This window comes from Thamnophis sirtalis, unplaced genomic scaffold, assembly GCF_051295495.1.
Source record: "Thamnophis sirtalis isolate CommonGarterSnake01/CBP01778 unplaced genomic scaffold, rThaSir2_p1.2 scaffold_5, whole genome shotgun sequence".
NCBI lineage: Eukaryota > Metazoa > Chordata > Lepidosauria > Squamata > Natricidae > Thamnophis > Thamnophis sirtalis.
The window spans coordinates 69,423,268-69,442,518 of record NW_028261385.1 but is presented as its reverse complement, the minus strand read 5'-3'; positions in this window follow the sequence as shown (position 1 = coordinate 69,442,518).

Below are 19,251 nucleotides of genomic sequence, written 5' to 3'. Positions count from 1 at the left end.
GGAACGACTAGCACATATGTGCGAGGGGAACCTTTACCTTTATCTAGGTATGTACAGTATACACCATTGAGAACTTTGTTCTCTTCATAGAAATTTGCCACAAAAGCCACAAAAGAAGAGACCAGGGATCTTCCTTCCACAAAAGATCACTACTTTAAAAAAATTGGCAGACTTTTTAAAAGGAAGAGTCATAGTGTGCATCACTGATATGACAATTGCTCACTAAGCAACAGGATAAACATATTTCTCCTGGAAAGACATATGTAGTCCTTCAGCATACTGAAATGGAACTTGATCTCATAAGGCTCCAACTATTGTTGAAGCTATCAACAATTTTCTTTTTTAAAAATAAAAAATGTGAAACGTTCCTTACCTAACCTGTCTGAAAGTCACTCCAATTTATCTTTCTAGAGGCGCTATTATTAATCTTTGAAATATTACCAAATTCAAATTAAATGGGGTTGTAGGTGTGAAATAGTAATTGTTTGATTTCCTTGTTTATAGTAAAAAAAAATAATACCTGAAATTTGAAATTAGAATTAAAATTTGAACCCTGAACCAGTAAAGCAAGATGCTTCTGAATTGCCAGAACAGTGCATGAATGAATATTATGAGTTTGTACATGCTTCACTCCAATCATAGTAAGGAAAAACTCAGATGATCTTTAAATAGTCTAAAATTGTGCTTTCCTAACAATATTTCTTCTTCATATTTTAACTTTACCTGCAAGACTTTCCATGCAGAAGAGTTACTGCTGTCAATTTCTCCCCTCTCATAATTTCTTCCTTTTTATGCATTTTAAGTATGTCCAAAAAAAAATCCTGCTACATATTCAAGCATGGTACAGAATTAAAATGTCATCAATAGCACTGTCTTGAACAATGACTAGAGGGGGCATTTAATAAGAAGGAATATATTTTACTTCAAAGAGTAACTTCTATTGAAGTATGGTTGGGAAAGAGAAGCAGAAAGATTAAATGATTAACGTTTTCTTATATTTTAAGGACTTAAATGTGGTTTTCCTAAGAGAGTAGCATTTGCTAGATCCTATGGTCCATTCCAATTTGAAAGAGAGCAAATCCCTGAGCTTCCAACTTGAAATGTCATCTTAATTTCATCAATAAATGTATGGAATAGTCTTGAACCAGCAGTCCTAGAAGATTCTAAAAGGTTAGTAACAAGTCTCATGCAGACAGCTTGCAAATTTTACTTATAAAATTAGAGGGATTTTTTTAATGGATGCAACTCTGATCAAGAAAATAAGGATTTCCATCAGCCTCTTGCTTGTTAAACTAAAATAAAGGTAGAAATGCATGCTAACAACATATGACATCCCAATGAACACATAGGTTCAAAACATGCATAAAGCATTGTTTGAATTCTATACTATAGTTTCAAATATCATATGCAGCAGAGAATACAAAGTTCACTTCACCTCATAGCTCAAGCTGAGACATAGAATACAGTTTTCTTTACGTTGGACACATAATCTACATCAGCAGTGTCAAACTTGATTTCATTGAGAGCTGCACCAGGGTTGTGTTTGACCTCTGGGGGCCGGGCTGGACGTGGCCAGAGTAGGCATGGCCAGCTCAAGTTCACTCGCGAACTTGAGCTGGCATGGCCAGCTCAAGTTCACTTGGAGGTGTCTCTGATGGCCCCAGTGCTCTGCCAGCAAAAACAGGCTCCCAAGCTTTCTTTTCACCTGTGAGGGTCTCTTGCAACCCTCTGCCAGTGAAAATAGAGCTCGGGAGGTCCAGCTGTGGCTCTCGCGAGCTCTGTTTTAACTGACAGAGGCACTGTGGGCTGGTACTTCACTGTTTCAAGGGCAGCTCCGAGGGCCAAATCTAAGCACCACCTGCCAGATCTGACCCCTGGGACAGATCTGACCTCTGGGCCTTGAGTTTGACACCCCTAATCTACATCTTCAAACGTGAGAGATCACCTTTCCACCTCATAAACATGGTCACATACTCAGGTCTTTATCCTCGCTTGCTGAAGAAAGGAAAAAATTGATTTCTTTCAAAATTAAGACACATTTTGCTGGATGGGGACCAAATAAAACAAAGCTGTTCTATCTCCCCCTCCTCCTCTGATAAGTGGCTGCAATCTCCAGGAAACTCGGAAGAAGTCCAGATAGATTGCAGCAGGGGGAAATTCTGTTTAAAGCATTTTTTACTTATGTAGGAAGCAGTGGTGGATTCCGGATCCCGTTGCAACCGGTATGGTGCAACAGGTCCAGGTGCTCACCATGTGCATACGCACAGCATGCACATGCGTACCCACCACCCGCGATGCTCCAGCTGCTCGGCGGAGCGTCGCGCAGGTGCCGTATTCTCCGGGCGAGTGCGCAAATGCCCCGATCGGCTCAAATAGCAGTAAGTAGAGCAGGGGGGGGCAGGTGAGCCCTCTGGAGCACCATACCGGAATGATACTTGGTGTTCCCAGCAGGCACCGCTACGCCGGTACCAGGGCATACTGGTTGTATCCCACCACTGATAGGAAGAGATAAACATGTTTAATCTGGAGTCTGTGTTTGGCTGTTTTTAGAATGGTGATAATTGTCTTTAGTTGCTTGTATAAATGATCTAAATGAGATTTTAAACCTGTATTTATATGCCTCTTTCCGGGTTGTGTGGTCTAATATTTCTGAATAATTTTTTTGTAATTAATAGCAATAATTTGCGAGCAGCTGGAAAGAACCATTTCTGGCAGCCTAAGAGAAACTTGAGCCACAGTGGTGCAGTGGTTAGAGTGCAGTACTGCAGGCTATTTTTGCTGATAACTGGCTGCCAACAGTGTGGCAAATCGAATCTCATCAGGCTCAAGGTTTACTCAGCCTTCCATCCTTCTGAGGTCCGGTAAAAGGAGGACCCATATTGTTGGGGGCAAGGTGGTGACTCTGTAAACCGCTTAGAGAAAGCTGTAAAGCACTGTGAAGTGGTATATAAGTCTAAGTGCTTTGTTATCTGGCACTCAGTCTAGAACAGGGTTTCCCAAACCCCAGTCCATGGACTGACACCAGACTGGAGCATGCCAGAAAATGGTACGCACTGATTTCTGGCATGCAAAGTCCCATCCGTGGGATTTAGGCAGCACAAGAAAGGACACCCTCTCCAGTCCGTGGAAAAACCTGTGTCCCAGGAACCAGTCCCTGGTGCCCCAAAGGTTGGGGGCTGCTGATCTAGGACACATTAGTTGTGCTCTCTCTCTTTCTGTTTCATACACAGGCATATTTTCCAAAGAAGAATTATATTAATACCACATATGAAATAATCTTATATCAGTTTGGCACTTCAAAACTATTATTAGAATCTGGTCAATATTCATTAAAGTAAAAAGACAGCCAGTGTAATAATCATCATTATTCAAAATTAAGACGAGACAAGAGTTTCTTTCTAACCTAGCAAGCAGCATCTAATATTTTAAAATATGATATTCAGAGAAACTGAAATTCTGGATACAGTGCAAATTTTTATGCCAATTTATAATCCGTTTCCAAATATATATATATTATTTTATATTTATATTTAATTATATTTAATTTTATTATTATATTTAATTATTTTTCATATATATGCATATTGCTGCACCTAAGTTTGTCATTCTTCCAGAGAAGAAATAATATATAATTTCCAGTAAAAGGCATAAAGTATCTTTGAACTGTTATCATCTCGAAAGCCAACTCTGTATATTGCATATGGTTAAAAAGGTTGGTGACATTTAGCAGAAAAACAGCTGCAGGAAAAAGAATGCAACCATTAATACTTGTTTTCTTTGATAACAAATCACCTTCCAGAATTGTTGAGCTTTAGCCCCACCCAACCCCAAAATGAAAGAATGCTCCAACCTGATTATTGCATTTCCAGTCATTTTTGGAATACAAATAATATGGAGTAATACACCAGCAACAGAACACCTTGTACCAGAGGTATTTTTTTGCAGTAAATTTATTTATCTTCCAATGAAATGGAAGATGTTCAGAAATTATTGAGTGATTTCTTGAAAATCTGGCAGGTACATGGGCATCCAAAGACACTTATTGCAACTTTCCAGTTCTTGCTTTACGTCTTTACTTGCTCCATCACATTTTTGCAGCTTGTAAAGCCATTTCTTCACCTAATTTCTCCCATGTACAGTAAACCAGTTTTTACATTCACCATGATAGCAAGCACACTTGCAACACACTATCTATAGAAACAGCAGTGCATTAGCAATTGCAAAAGGTTCCTTTCACTGGAACAGCTTAGTACATCCTTTGATGGTACCTTTAACAGGCCAAATAACATCATCAGCCTATCCCACATCCTTGAGGAAGTCAATAGGTGGATAAAAATGCCAAATCCAGTCTGAACATCTGACTGACTGTGCAATGAACCATAATCATCGACACAGTCACCATCAGACAATTGCAAAAGGCAGTTTTACTTGAAATACTTTTCATCCTGCAACAGTATGTTTAAAACCATCAAACAACGACAGCTGCCTATCCCAGCTCCTTGAGAAGGAGTCAATAGGTGGATACAAATCCCAAATCCAGTCTGAACATCTGGCTGGCTACCCAAGCAACTAGAATAACAGCTGTTCCTTTTCATTATTACTTTTTATTTCTTCCATTCATTGTCTTCTGTTTTGGGGGTATGAGTTCATAAATTATACTCTCACTGACTAAAGGCAGGGAATCATAATCTTAATATTGCATTTCATGCATTCTTTTGATTTCTTAAGCAGGAAGACTGATTCTGCAGCTTGTCATAGGGGCACCCACTTACTCAAGAAGCATATAGTGATGGGGACTATCCAGAATATACTCCAGCACTCCAGGCTATATTTTTTTTATTAGTTTTAAAAAAAAGAAAGAAAGAAAAGAAAAGCTAGCAGAGAGAGCCATTAGCAAATAACAAAAGCAAAGCCAAAGCAATAGTTAAAAGCAAGGGGTGGGGAGTTGGAAATGCAACTTATTTTATCTTATCTTTTCTCCTTTCAATCCAGATGCTTCAGGGCATAAGCTGATTGCCAGCTGAGGCACTGAAAAAAAAATCCCCATTGTATAGTACTACATAATTAGATGAATTGTGGGGGGTTGTAGGATTTGTCTGGAATAGCCACTGTCACAGACGGGAGGAGGATACTGGATTAGATGCATCATTAGTTTGGCCAGGCTGTGTCTTCCATGGCAGAGATTGTGAATAACAAGGTACCACTGGGCATGTTGGAGTAATTAACAAGGTTCAGTTTTGTCTGTCAAGCTGGCTTTATCTTATCAACTAAGTAACAGTATAAATGAATCAGGGCTTTGGCTGCAATTTAACCATCAATATTACAGTTCTGGCTCACTGTATATTTAAAAAAAGGAAGAGCAATATAAAATTACTTTCTGAAAACCTTGGTTTTGGGGTGTACATCTGTGCATGTGTGTGCATATTTCTCTTCCTCTAAGACACAAATACAGAGAAAGTAAAAGGACCCCAGAGTTGGTTTCTTCTCATTAGCCAGGCTGGGAGAAGGGCATATTCAAATTTAAACTTCTCCGTCTCCAGGAAACTCAAGCAAAATCAAATCCTGTCCGATGATCATTGGTTATGAAGATGATAATCATTACTCGACAATTCCACTCTAAAGAACATTAAATTGGGAAAAGTAGAAGATTGTAGCCCTTCTTCAAACAATCTCATTTCAGTCTGAAAGTTTTGGTAGCTTCTCAACTTCCTGCCTGCCCACATTGCTTGCACAAAATAGTATTTTAATTGAGGGATCTTCTCTGTCACTGATGCCTCCCTTCTGCCTTCCAAAAGGACGGAAGGACAACTCATTTCTGAAGGGCTTAGCAGCCTAGGTGACTTCCAGGCCATTCTGCCCCAATTTGCTATCCTCTACATACTCTGGAATTACAACTTCCATTAATTCCCACTTAACTTGACTGAGTTCTGTGCACATCTTGAAGATCAGGTTGTAGAAAATTGTCTTCTCTGCTCGAGTCTAGTAATGTAACATTTGGCCCCTGAACTCTAATGGTTTCTTGTTAGAGTGGGAACAATACTTAAATGGAATGACCTATGTGGGAAGGGACTTCCCACAGGAGAGAATAGGATTTGATGATTGGAGGGGAAAGTTGTGCAAACTGGTTGGAACACTTTTTGAGGGGCAAAGTCATGAGTGAAAATCACTGCAAAGTTCAGGGAATAGGATCCTCTTCTTTAAGGGCAGGATCTGAGCTTTTCTTAAAGAAAAACCTGTCACTATTTTATTTCAAGCGCCTACCATTGAGTACATTTCAATTGACTTTTAGATTTCTCTTCTCTGCCATAACACAGCAAAACTTTTTAAATAATGGTGTTAGGTCCAGGAATCAGACTCTGAAGAAGCTGCTCTGTCTAAATCAGTGGAATGTCAACCTTAGGAAATACCAAGCCAGGAATCACCCGAGGCTGGTCAAACACAGGCGTCATCAGAACACCTGGAGAAGTCAGATGATGATATATAACTTCTAAGCTAGTGATGGTGAACCTTTTTGTCTTGGGTGCCCACCCCCATAATTTAATGCTCCCACACACTTTGTCCCCTGCACATGTAACAACCGTCGGTGCCTTGTGCATGCGTGTATGGCTTTCTTGAAGCCTGGGGAGGGTGAAAATGCCCCCCTCCCATTGGGCAGTTCTGGCCCTCCAGAGGCTTCAGGGAAGTCTCCGGAGAGGGGAAAATGGCCAAAAATCAAGCCCAAAAAATCAAGCCCAAAAAATCAAGCCCAAAAATCAGCTGGCCATCACGTGCATGTGTGCTGGAGCTGACAGGGCAATGCCTCACGTGCCCTCAAAAATGGTTTTGCATGCCACCTGTGGCACCCATGCCATAGGTTCGCCATCATGGTTCTAAGCACTTAGATTCACATAGTAGAGCAGAAAGCAGAGCAAAATGCTCAGAAAGACAACTTGAGAAGCACAGGACTTTGGTTAAAGACAGCTGGCTGTAGCCTTGATTGAAAAGGCAGTTCTGATCCACATTACCCTGGTGGAAACAATTGTCTGATTTTCTGTGTTTGTTGCTGTGAATCTTGCTTATGAAGCTCTGACCTTGGGCTAGCTGACAAACGTGACTTGGCTCTCTGAACTTTGGACTGGATTTCAACTACTCTTCTGCATACTCCTGTTAAAAGAAAAGCCACTAAGCCAAGACTCTTTTCCTTTCCTCGTCTGCTTTCATGTATTCAGGTTTGACTAAATGACTTAGCAACTGAGTGTATGAAACCTGAAATGAGACAGGTGGAAAGGGAGGAAGTGCTGACAGGTGAGGTCAAAAAAGTCAAGATGATGGCCATGATGATGCAGTCAAAGCTCTCTCTAGTTTTTAAGTGAGGTCCATGTAAAAATTGTGAAAGCTACAATTTGTATCATTGTGGCTACTAACTTGATTTTTTTTAGCTTGCCCTGCAGATGCTCCTAGAATAGATGCTGTGAAGGAAATATTAGGGAAAGTTTGAAAACAATTTTCTAAAATATCTTGGAAATACATAGCAGTGGACAAATCAAGACAGAACCATCTCAGTCTCTTTCCAGAATCTACACCCCGCTCCTTATCAGCAATGCCCATGTGAAAAAAAATTAAGTACCAGATAAAAGATGAATTCATTCAAATGATTTCTTAAATCATGGTTGTCAAACTCAATTGTGTCACATGACCCATCACAATGTTTTTTGCCTCTGCAGGGCTGGGATGGGCGTGGCCTGCACATGATGCATCCAGCCCATGGGCCGCCAGTTTAACACCCCTGTCTTAAACAATACTGTTGTTGAAACCTTCACACAATTATAAAATATGTTATGACTGGTTACTTGAAGCTCAGCAAACAGGTGATCTACTGAATACTCAAGACAGAGAAGGAAGCACGAAGCTTTGCATAATGTTAAGGGTTTTTGAAATGACAAATTGGATAACTATTGCGAGGCAATTCTCAAACCATGACATGAAACACCAAATCAAAAGCTTGCATCTACAAAAGGAAAAGTGCTTCTCTTTTTCCCCCCAGTAAAAATGGAAAATTGTTTTCTTTTCACATTCTCTTTATTCCCATATATCTTTTGGAGGCAGGGGTGGGTTCCGGCTGCTGCTACTGCCGGTTCATTCAGAGATGTGCTGCCTGCACATACTTGATGTGTGCTGTGCACGCATGTGCAGTACTAATAAAATTGCTTCTGCAAATGCGCAGAAGCAAAAAACAAGATGGTGCTGCCTATGGGGCCACCAAGAGAACCAGTTTGGGGGTGTGGCAAGCCATGTTACTGGTCTGAACTGGTCTGAACTGGTAAGAACCCACCTCTGTTGGGAGGCATTGCAAGGGCAACGGTGGTGATCTTTGCACACTGAATCTCCAAATGTAGTTGGCCATCAATACTGCCTATTAGCAAATAACAAAAAAATGTAGAAATTCCATATTTTTTTTTGAGTTTTAACTAAATAGACCAGTGATGAAGAAGTGTTGTATTTTATTATATTGAGATTAATATTCATTTTCCCTGCCTATAGTTGACAGGAGAGAAGATACAATTGGATCAAATGCAGATTTGGCATAGGTGCATGTCCTGAAAAAGAACATTCAGCAACTTTCCAGACCCCACTATTTAAATGTGAAAAGTAACCTTCTGTAAAAGTCTAAAATCAGCATATTTCTTTGCTCAGCCAAAGGGCAACAGTTCTTTTCTCAATTCATTTTGTTGTATTTAAAATGCAAATGATTTTCAAGAGTGAAAGAATAAAATCTTCTGTTAGAAGCAGATTTTTCTCCTCATTTTTCCTCTTAGTATGCAGGAATTATAGCATGCTACCTTTCTACCTTTCCCGTCCCAAATCTCTGCAGGTATTTCTGGAGGTAGCTAATTCCACACCTTTTAGTATAATGAAGAAGTAGCGCACATTTATAATCCCACCTTTAGTAATGTAATGTGTGTATGATTGTGTATATATCTGTCTGTATTTAGATTTAAAAGTCATGGGATTAAAACTCCTGCCATAAGAGATAACTATGCATATGTAACCCAAAGGTGTTCTTTCAAGAGGCAACTGGGCTTTTTTGGTTTTCTTTGAAGACATTTCGCTTCTCATCCAAGAAACAAAATAACCACTTTATAAATGCATGGCACAATATAAGAGAACAAACCCATCAGGACAAGATTCAGCAGTTCATCTGCATTTAAAAGACAAAAGCCACTCTTTTGAAAAGACAAAGTCCACATTTTGCATAAAGAGGATAACTGGTTTGAAAGAGGGGTCAAAGAAGTCCTCTATGTCAAAATTGAACAGCCCTCTCTCAACAGAAAGGGTGGGAATACAACATCATGTATCTCTAATCTCCAGTCCTTTCAACAGTCCAAGAAGGCTCCACACCCATTGGCACTAACCAGGTAAAGACACAGATAAACCTCCATGTGGACTCAATGACTCTATAAAAGAATGCAAATGACTAGTTGTCTGTATATATCCTTCTATTCCCCACCACCTCTCAGAGCTGAAGGAGCTTCTTGGATGAGAGGTAAAATGCCTTCAAAGGAAAACAAGGAAGTCCAGTTGCTTCTTGAAAAGGCACCTTTGGGGCAGCCATGATCTGGATGACTGAGAATCTCCATAGACATCTATACATATGCAAATGCCCAAAGAATGGAATATACATATGCATACAAACATACATACTTGCAGTGGTACCTTAGTACTCAACTGCTTTGAAACTCATCAGATTTGGTACTCAACACATTTTGACATGAATATTTTGTCCAAGTATTCAAGTATTCATCGTTTGTTTGATGTTGAACACACAAGCTAGAACTTTTCAGTGTTGAGTTCTTGTGATTATTATTCCTTATGGAAAAAAATTGTTTGGTTCTCATCATTTTTGGTACTCATCATACCTCCCAAAACGAATTAATGACAAGTACCAAGGTACCCCTTAACATGGAAATGCAGCCTTAAAATTGTTTGGACATTATGTTGGTCTTTTCACGCCACATATCTCTCATTGCTGCTGTCTTCTTCCTCTCCTTCCTATTAAGCTATAAACCCACCTCTGATCACATGTAGTGCATAGGAGTGACTACAAGTCCCAAAGGTTTCACCTGTCATGAGCAATAGTGAAAGCTGTTTAAGGTTCCAGTTAAGCAAAACTGTTGTTGTTCTTAGTTGCAAAGTTGTGTCTGACCTATACTGCTTCATAGTGGTTTTACAGCCCTCTCTAAGTGGTTTACAGAGTCAGCATATTGCCTCCAACTATCTGGGTCCTCATTTTACCCACCTTGGAAGGATAGAAGTCTGAGTCAACCTGCAGTGGTGGGTTTCAAAATTTTTTAGAACCTCTTCTGTAGGTGTGGCCTGCTTTATGAGAGTGGCTTGCTGGCCATGTGACCGGGTAGGAGTGGCTTGGCAGTCATGTGACTGGGTGGGCATGGCTAACTTTTAAAATGTGGTGAAACTCACTTAACAACGCTCTTGCTTAGCAACCAAAATGTTGGCTCAGGAACTCTGGCATTGAAGTGTGCAAGTCTTAAAGCTGTCAAGTTACAAGATCCTTGCACCCCTAACCCATTAGAAAAAAAACCCAGGGGTGTTCCAACTTGACAGCTTTAAGACTTTAAGGTTTTACATAGGACTCTTAGATGCAGGCAGGATGATTGGTGAGCCAGTCAATCAGTGAGTGGCGGGCGGGGCAAGTGTGATGCGGATGGGCAGGGGGAGGGAGCTGGAACTGGTTGTAAACAGCACTGTAGATTTGTGGAACCTCTTCTACAGAAGAGGTTAGAACTGGCAGGAACCCACCTCTGAGCTGGTGAGATTTGAACTGCCGAACTGCAGCTAGCAGTCAACTGAAGTAGCCTGCAGTACTGCACTCTAACCACTGCACCACCTCGGCTCTTCAGTAAAAATAATTTCCTGAATAATATTAACCAAGCATATTTTCATTCTTTCTTTCAGTGATGTGAATTCTAGACAGTAATAATTATTGTATATCTCTGCATGTTCTCATATATTTTTTCTATTTAGACTTACAAAGCAAAGCAAATTTTTGTCCTTTCCTTCCTTTCCTGACATGCGCCCCTCTACCACAGAGACAGCATCTGGGGAGGTAAAAATTACAGTCAGTTAGGACTTTTGCTTGGTAGGAGAAAAAAAAAGTCAGAGGAAAAAGGAGACCACTGCAATGATCTGGTCACTAAGCCTTTTGCAACTAACGGAGTGAAAGACAGCAAAGAAAATGTGATATATGTTCATAATAATAAAATGGCAAGAAAAACATAACACTAGCCCTTAGCCAATAGGATACAATCTGGAGGTAGGAGACCAAAGACTAGTCAGAATTAGTAGAAGGACCTGAATCCACAGCTGGTCTGGCTTTTCACATGCTTTTCATATTTTATGATCTAAAATCATTCCAATTGCTGATGTAAGAGAAGGACTGGTAGAGCCAGGAAGGGGTGAAAAGGGGGATCAGCCTAGCATCCCCACAAAGCCACAAATGAACTAAGTTCAACATACACACACACACACACACACACACACACACACACACACCTTGATTGTGCTGGCCCTTATCTACCTCTAACCAAGTATTGAGAAGATTCCTGCACATAGGCTTTTAGCAATAAATCAGTTAAATTGAACCTTCACACATGAACCTCGTCTTTTGTATCAGACAGCCAATTAATGTCTACAATTACCTAATTACACTCTGTCCACCATACTGCTATGTCCAATTTCTTCTTGTATACATAAAACACTAACCACTCTAGTCCCTGATATGGTTCAACCTTCTTCAACCCAATGATCCTCCAAATGTCTGAACTTCAATTCCTAGGATTCTTCTGCCAAGAAGAGACATTGCTGAGAAACCTGGGAGTTAAAGTCCATATATTTTGAGGGTGCCAACTTGAAGGAAATTTTTCCCTTTATTCACATGGAATATGGAGTTATAAGGAGCATGAATTGTATCAAGTCTCGTGAAGAGAAGGTTTTTCTGTCATCTCAAGAGCTGCAATAATCAAGAGCCTATTGCTGCTTCACATTCCCCACAAAACAACCCACGGGAGTTGTGTTATCTGGCATAGCTTGACAGTGTCTCACTCCAGGGCATTCTTGGTACTGTGGCTCCCACTGGACTATTCAGCTCACAACCTGGCTAGGGCTTAAAGCAGTGACAGTTCTTTTTTTTTTTCCTCAAGCCAGAAAGATTTTGAAATCTTTTGCTGTCGTATGTAAAAGGCTAACTTCCCTCCTTCCATCACACAGTATTAGTGCTGTTATTATTCTTGTTTTCTCATCAACCAAAGATTGCAGAATAAATAAGAGCCGAGGTGGCACAGTGGTTAAATGCAGCACTGCAGGCTACTTCAGCTGACTGCAGTTCTGCAGTTCGGCTGTTCAAATCTCACCGGCTCAGGGTTGACTCAGCCTTCCATCCTTCCGAGGTGGGTAAAATGAGGACCCAGATTGTTGGGGGCAATATGCTGACTCTGTAAACCGCTTAGAGAGGGCTGAAAGCCCTATGAAGCAGTATATAAGTCTAACTGCTATTGCTATTGCTATAAGAGGGGCTGTTTCCCCCCTCCCCCAACATTGTCTGGCAAATCATTTGTCTACACCAGGACTGTCCATTTGTCTCCACATATACTCTCCTTTGATAGTTGTAAATAAAGCAAATATTTATAATGGCTCAAAGTCTACCCAGCTTTACAGAGAGGAAGCTCAACTCATTGTGTTGGCTCTTAAAGTTCTAGCTGCTTCAAGAATGAAGACCTTCTTATTGGTGTGCAATGGTTGATTGCTTTTACTTAGCAATCATGGAATATGTAAATTTTCACTGTCATCTAGCAAAAAGCAAAAGCAGGTTGAGAGATAAGCTATTATTCTCAGTTACAAACAGCACAGTTGGCATATATTGTGTACTGCTAGGATTTATACACAATGAAGTGTATTGTGAGTATAATGGATTAAGGAAAAAAGTATTCCTTTCCAAGAGGAGAGTTGTATGCTATCCTCCAGAGTGATTTGAGTAGCAAGATATACTAAATTAAATCATATGACTGATGGGAAGAAATGTACTTAGTTTCCATATGAATATGAACTTATCTAATGCTGCATATTTAAACTAATATATCACAGCATTATGGAATGGTAGAATTGGAAATATTTTGGTCTAATCCTCTGCAACATGAAAGAAAAGCAATTAAACTATCAACGAAAGGTAGGCATGAATTATCTAGAGATGGAAAACCCATGGTTTTCACAGGTAGACTAATCAAAGCTAAAATATATTCAATAATCATTGTTCTCCTAATCAGGAAATGCATTATAATAATAATATACTCCAGGAGTGGTGAAAACTATCTTAAAGATCTTAAACATCAGAAAAGTGAAGAAGAACTTAAAGTTCAACCTGTGAAAGAAATAACATCAAGGCAATTAATACCTGGGCAATTCCAGTCAGTCCAACAGCTGGAGTAGTGGACTGGACTCAAGCAAAACTTGATAGGAAGACCAGAAAAATAATGGCAATGAAACATGCCCTTCATCCACAATAGCAGACAGAGACTCTATTTACCAATGAAAATGTGTGGTGATTTAAATACACCAAACAGTTGAAGAAGAAGAAAGGGCATTTGAAGAATATCTTAAGGATAGTGAAGATGATGTAGAGAAGCTAATGCATTATGAACTGAATACTAAAGAACCCAAACTCTTGTAAAAGAGACCAAATGAAGAACAGAAATAACACATGGCAATGCAAGATGTCATGGCTAGTATATTAAAAAAAATAGCAGACAGTGCAACAGGACTTGGCAATGACTAAGAGCAGGAAAGTTGAAGAAGATAAAGAGGCTAATTCTGGTTGCACAAGACCAAGCCCTAAGAACAAATACATACAAAGCCTGAATTGAGAAGATATCAACAGACAGAAAAATGCCATCTCTGCAAAGAAGCCGAAGAAACAGTTGACCACTTAGTTGGCTGCTCTCAAGAAGATGCACAGACTGACTACAAGCAACAGCCTAATAAATTAGCAACAAGGGTGTATGGAATAGCAATAGCACTTAGACTTATATAGCACTTCATAGTGTTTTACAACATTCTCTGAACTTTTTACAGAAGCAGCATATTCTCCCCAATAATCTGGGCTCTTATTTATCGACCTCAGAAGGATGGAAGACTAAGTCAACCTTGAGCCAGTCAAGCTCAAACTGCTGTCAGTTGGCAGAGTTAGCCTGCAATACTGGATTATAGCCACTGGTTGGAATACATTGTGGGAATATATTTTGTGCAACAATTACAGCAGTATTCAGACAGTAGGTGGCAGGGTTTATAAGTTTGCATCTATGTATATACCCGCTGTCTTCTGGTTCTTAGTAGAGTTTCCTGTTTCCTTTCTAACAGTTTAACAGTAAAGCACATGGTGACTGTGCACTTCGTTTGTTCTGTAGGGATATATAAATAGTATTTCTAACACACTTTGCCACCACCGCTCTGCAAGAAATAACACGTGTCTGTGAGCAAGAAATGGTGGGACCACAAAATAGACAAAATAATAGAAAATAAAGAAGTTAATGATATTTTAGTATTCAAATAGACAGGCACCTGCCACATAACTTTCCAGACTTAGTCATTATTGATACAGAGAAAAAAAGTGAATAGTGGACATTGCATTACTTGGAAACAGCAGAAGAGAAGCAACTGCAAAACCCCACAAAATATAAAACTTGCAAACAGAAGTAGAACAACAGTGGCAAAATAAAGCAATGATAGTATCAATGGTAATATTCATCTTGGGTGAAGTGTCCAAACATCTGGAGCATCATTTGAACACTATCGGTACTGACAAAATCACCAGCCAAAGGCAGCTTTAGTTTGAACAGCTTACATCCTATGATACTACAATTAATATTGCTAAATTGCAATACCTGCCTAGCCCAGTGTTTGGGAAGGGCTTGAAAGGTGGATAAAAATGCCAAATCCTATATGACCAAACATACTGGAAAATATATCAGGAAAAATTCTGAACAAAGTGATGAAAATAATACGCACAAACCTCAGCAGCAATTGTTTCTTCAAACTGTGTGCCTTAAAGAAAACTTCTAGCAAATGGTACATATTTCAGAAAAATATATACCAAAATATATACAAATGTTATTCCTAACCCCCCCAACACACACACACACACACAAAAACCTTATGTTGAAAAACTGAACCTGACACAAAAGGAAAACTGAATTGAATTTGGCAACTTCCTTCTTGTCTAAACTATAATACTGCTATACTATAAATTATGAGTAATGCTACTAATTTTATTAATTAAGAAATCTGTAAAGTAAATTTATTCCTAGTCTTATTCAGCCAAACTGTTATTGTGCATTGACTTTCGCATGTTTATACAACCTAAGGTATATTGACAGGCCATAATGAATACAGTCATGTGAAAAAGAAAGTACAAGAAATAGCATTTGAAGGACTACTTCTCACTGAATGCCTGCTTCTGTCTATATCATAAGAAGCTAAACAAATGACATTTTGGAAAATAAAGAAAGATTGAACTAATCAGACATGCAAATGCCAATTACATTGTCTCCAGACATTTTTTTCATAACTTATGGTGATGGTAAAATATAAATACCTAGAATGGAAACTTTAAAAAAAAACCCACAGAAATAGGATACAGTTTTTCTAAGATGCTAATTCATAGCTAAATGTAATAAAATCCATGCTTTACTTATGAATAAACTGACTACTGAATTTATAGATCTATAGATGCTCTCATTATGATTTCTTTTTTGCAACTGGAAGCAATCTAGTTAGCATTTTGTGTATTTTTTTAAAAAAAATCAACAGCAGCAGGTAAAATATTATGCAGGCAAAACTCAGCAGCGGTGAGGGTGGGTGGGAAATAAGGAAACCTTGCATTTTTAATAGTTGGGTTTCAGAAGTGGGGAAGGGGAGAGACATTTGGCTGGTTTTAATTGGAAAAACCTAGCAGATTAGCCCGTTTTATTTGGAGATAATCGATATTAGCCATCGGAGCTTGCAAAACGTCCTCGTGTTTGGGGCATCGCAAGCACACTTAACTACAGGGCTGCTGCATTAAAGAACCTGACCCGGCCACCTTCTAATGGTAGTCTTAGAGCGCAAAGTTGTTTTAATTAGCAGTCAGCAAGCAGACTGTAACTCCACTGAAGGAGCATTGAAGAATCACTGCCTATTAACAACCCAGCGGTAAGTAAGCCAGCACAAATACTTATAACCAAATAGTGTGCATTTCAGGAGTAGAAAGGATTAGCTATTGGGCACACAACACAGTGGAGGAAATTGCTTTATTCCCAGTACTGCTGGGTACCAGGAGGCAAACACTGCGCCTCCAGCCCATTAACAACATTCAGAGTGTGGCTTCCCATTGAAAGGGTTATTGGCTAACCACTGGGTGACCAATTAAATGCTATGAATAAGTCCCCAACCAAACAGCGTGAGGCCTGTTTGTGGCACAGTCGTATCATTACTAAAGTGAAAAACTTGATGAGAAAGGAACATATTTAATTATAGAACTATACAAATGGCTAATGAGGACCATAAAGTGAAATGAATGACTTTCCAGTGGATCTTTGAATGTTACTGATAAGTGCTCAGCGGCTTTGGAGGCTGTGAAAGTGATCTACGGCTGCATCCTGTACACCGTGGTAATGGAGAGATCGGCATTACAGCGAAGATCTGACCTGTTTGCTCAGGTAGCCATGGGTGCTCCTGAAAGACTGTCCTGGATTCTGATCACGGCAAGGATGCTCTGCTTTCAACCTCCTGCTCGGTTATGAGTTCTGTTTACTTTCCTAGCACTTCTTTTGGGTGCAGAGAGGGCGGGGGAGATCTGACTTATAGCCTCATCGGGATTGATGTCACTTAGGAATCAAAGCACAAGAGAGTTGGTGCTTGCTTTGGGCAGTGGGTGGTTCCCTTGGAAAAACCAGAGGTGAAATGCTACTGGCTCGGATCGGTTCACCTGAACCAGTAGTAAAAATGCTACCGGTTCACCCTAACCGGTAGTAAAAAAAAATGAAACTGGTTTGGGTGAACTGATTTTTCTGACAATCAGCTGTGACGCACGATTTATATTAGCTAGAAAGCAGGATTTCCTGCTTTCTAGCTAATCAAAATTGCGTGGCACAACGGATCCCCCCCTTGCTGTTTGCTTACCTTTGCAGGGACTTGCAGGCCCACCCATCCGGATGTCATCACATCTGTTTTTGATGCTCTGCACATGCATGGGAGCTTACGCTGTGCACGCGCTTACGTTACTATCAAACTGGTAGCAAAAGTAAGTGGATTTCACCCCTGGAAAAATGGTTTTCTAATGTTCACATTATACAAATAAGAAGCACAGTTATCATATTCTCAGCTCTCACACTATTTCCTTATTACAGGTAGCCCTTGACTTACAACCACAATTAAGCCCAAAATTTCTGTTGCTAAGTAAAGCAGATGTTAAAATGAATTTTGACACATGCTACGACTTTTCTTGCCCAGTGGTTAAGTAAATCATGGCAGTTATTAAGTTAGTAACAAGTTAGTAAGTTTCCCCACTGACATTGCTTGTCAGGTCACAAAAGGTGATCTCATGACCCTGGAAAACTGCAACTGTCATAATTACAAGTCAGTTGCCAAGCTTCTGAATTTTGATCATGTGGCCATGGGAATGCTGTAAGTGAAAAATAGTCATACGTCACTTTTTTCAGGCACTGTAACTTTGAACTGTCACTAAATGAACTGTTTTACATCAAGGATTATCTGTATTTGGGCTGGAATCTATCTTATCAAAGTGATAATCATGAATTCCAAAGGAGAATGATCTTTTTGTAATTAGAGATAAAATTACAAACATGTTAATATTGTAAGAGGAAGGTTGAACTACTTCCTGGTTGAATAATTTAGACCATGAAGTTCTTTTTCTATGAGAATTTTATTGGTTAGTTTCCTAAAGCACCTTTATATTGTAATTCTGAATGTAATTTATCAAAATTAACCTCACTTGTTTCAGTGATACAAACATATGGGATCATTACCAAAGGTTGCAACTCTAAAACTCTTAGGCAATCCTCAACCTAGAACAGCTTGCCTTCAAAGTTGTGGGTGCTCCATCACTAGAGAATTTTAAGAAGAGACTGGACAGCCACTTATCTATAATGGTACAGGATCTCCTGCTTGAGCACGGGGTTGGACTAGAAGACCTCCAAGGTCCCTTCCAACTCTGCTATTCTATTATTCCGATTCCACAGATTGGAGCTTAATTTCTGATTGAATATTAATAGTGCAAAATTATTTAAACTGTGAGGGTCCAACTTTGGCAATTTTAAGACTTGTGGAATTCCACTCCCAGAATTCCCATGCTGGCTTGATGTTGAAGTCTATAGGTTTTAAAGTTGCCAAAAGTTGGACATTGTTATTTTCAACAGTAGTCTTCCCCTCCGGATCCCTGCACTTCTTACAAATATAGCATAAAACAAATCCATAAAACAAATTCATGCTCAAAAATGAGTGATTTGCCTGCTGGTTGAGACAGAATGAGCTACATAAAGGCTTCACAGAAGAATATCCAGAGACTTTAGCTACTCGGGAATGTCCCAGCCAGCTAATTGAATGGGTCAGATTATGGCAACCATATTATCACAAGTTCACTGATAATCAATGGTCACAACTCAAATTACTCGGTATAAGTCCTACTTGATTTTGAACTAAGCTATTTTCAAGGCTCTTTTCTCTTTTACAAGAGAAAACCTTTTAGGAGATTCTGCTCCTAAATCCCATATGTGTGGGAAGAAGAGAGGAGATTTTCCCCAATGTCATTCTCAATCTTTTTGGCATTTGTTCCATTTTTAATTATCCTTTTCCTAGAATTTTTTAAAAAAAATCTAGGCAGACGTTTGGTAGATAGACCACTTTAGCTCTTAACAGGTAAAATGCTCATGGATTGGCATTTACTTTAATGGTATATTAAAGATTAAGCCATGGACACTATTCAGAGGAATGAGTTTAGAAATTCTTATCTATCTAAGCACATCAGATTTGAACACACACAAAAAAATGAATTTTGCTGTCCAAGGTTACGCTCATATAGCTGCAGCATGATGTGCATTCCATGTAAGTTGCATATTTAAAAAAGGACACAGCTTTAATTCCATGGTTGGGACTGCAATTTAAGGCATTTTTATTCCCTATCTGTCCCATCCTCACATGGAGAAGAAA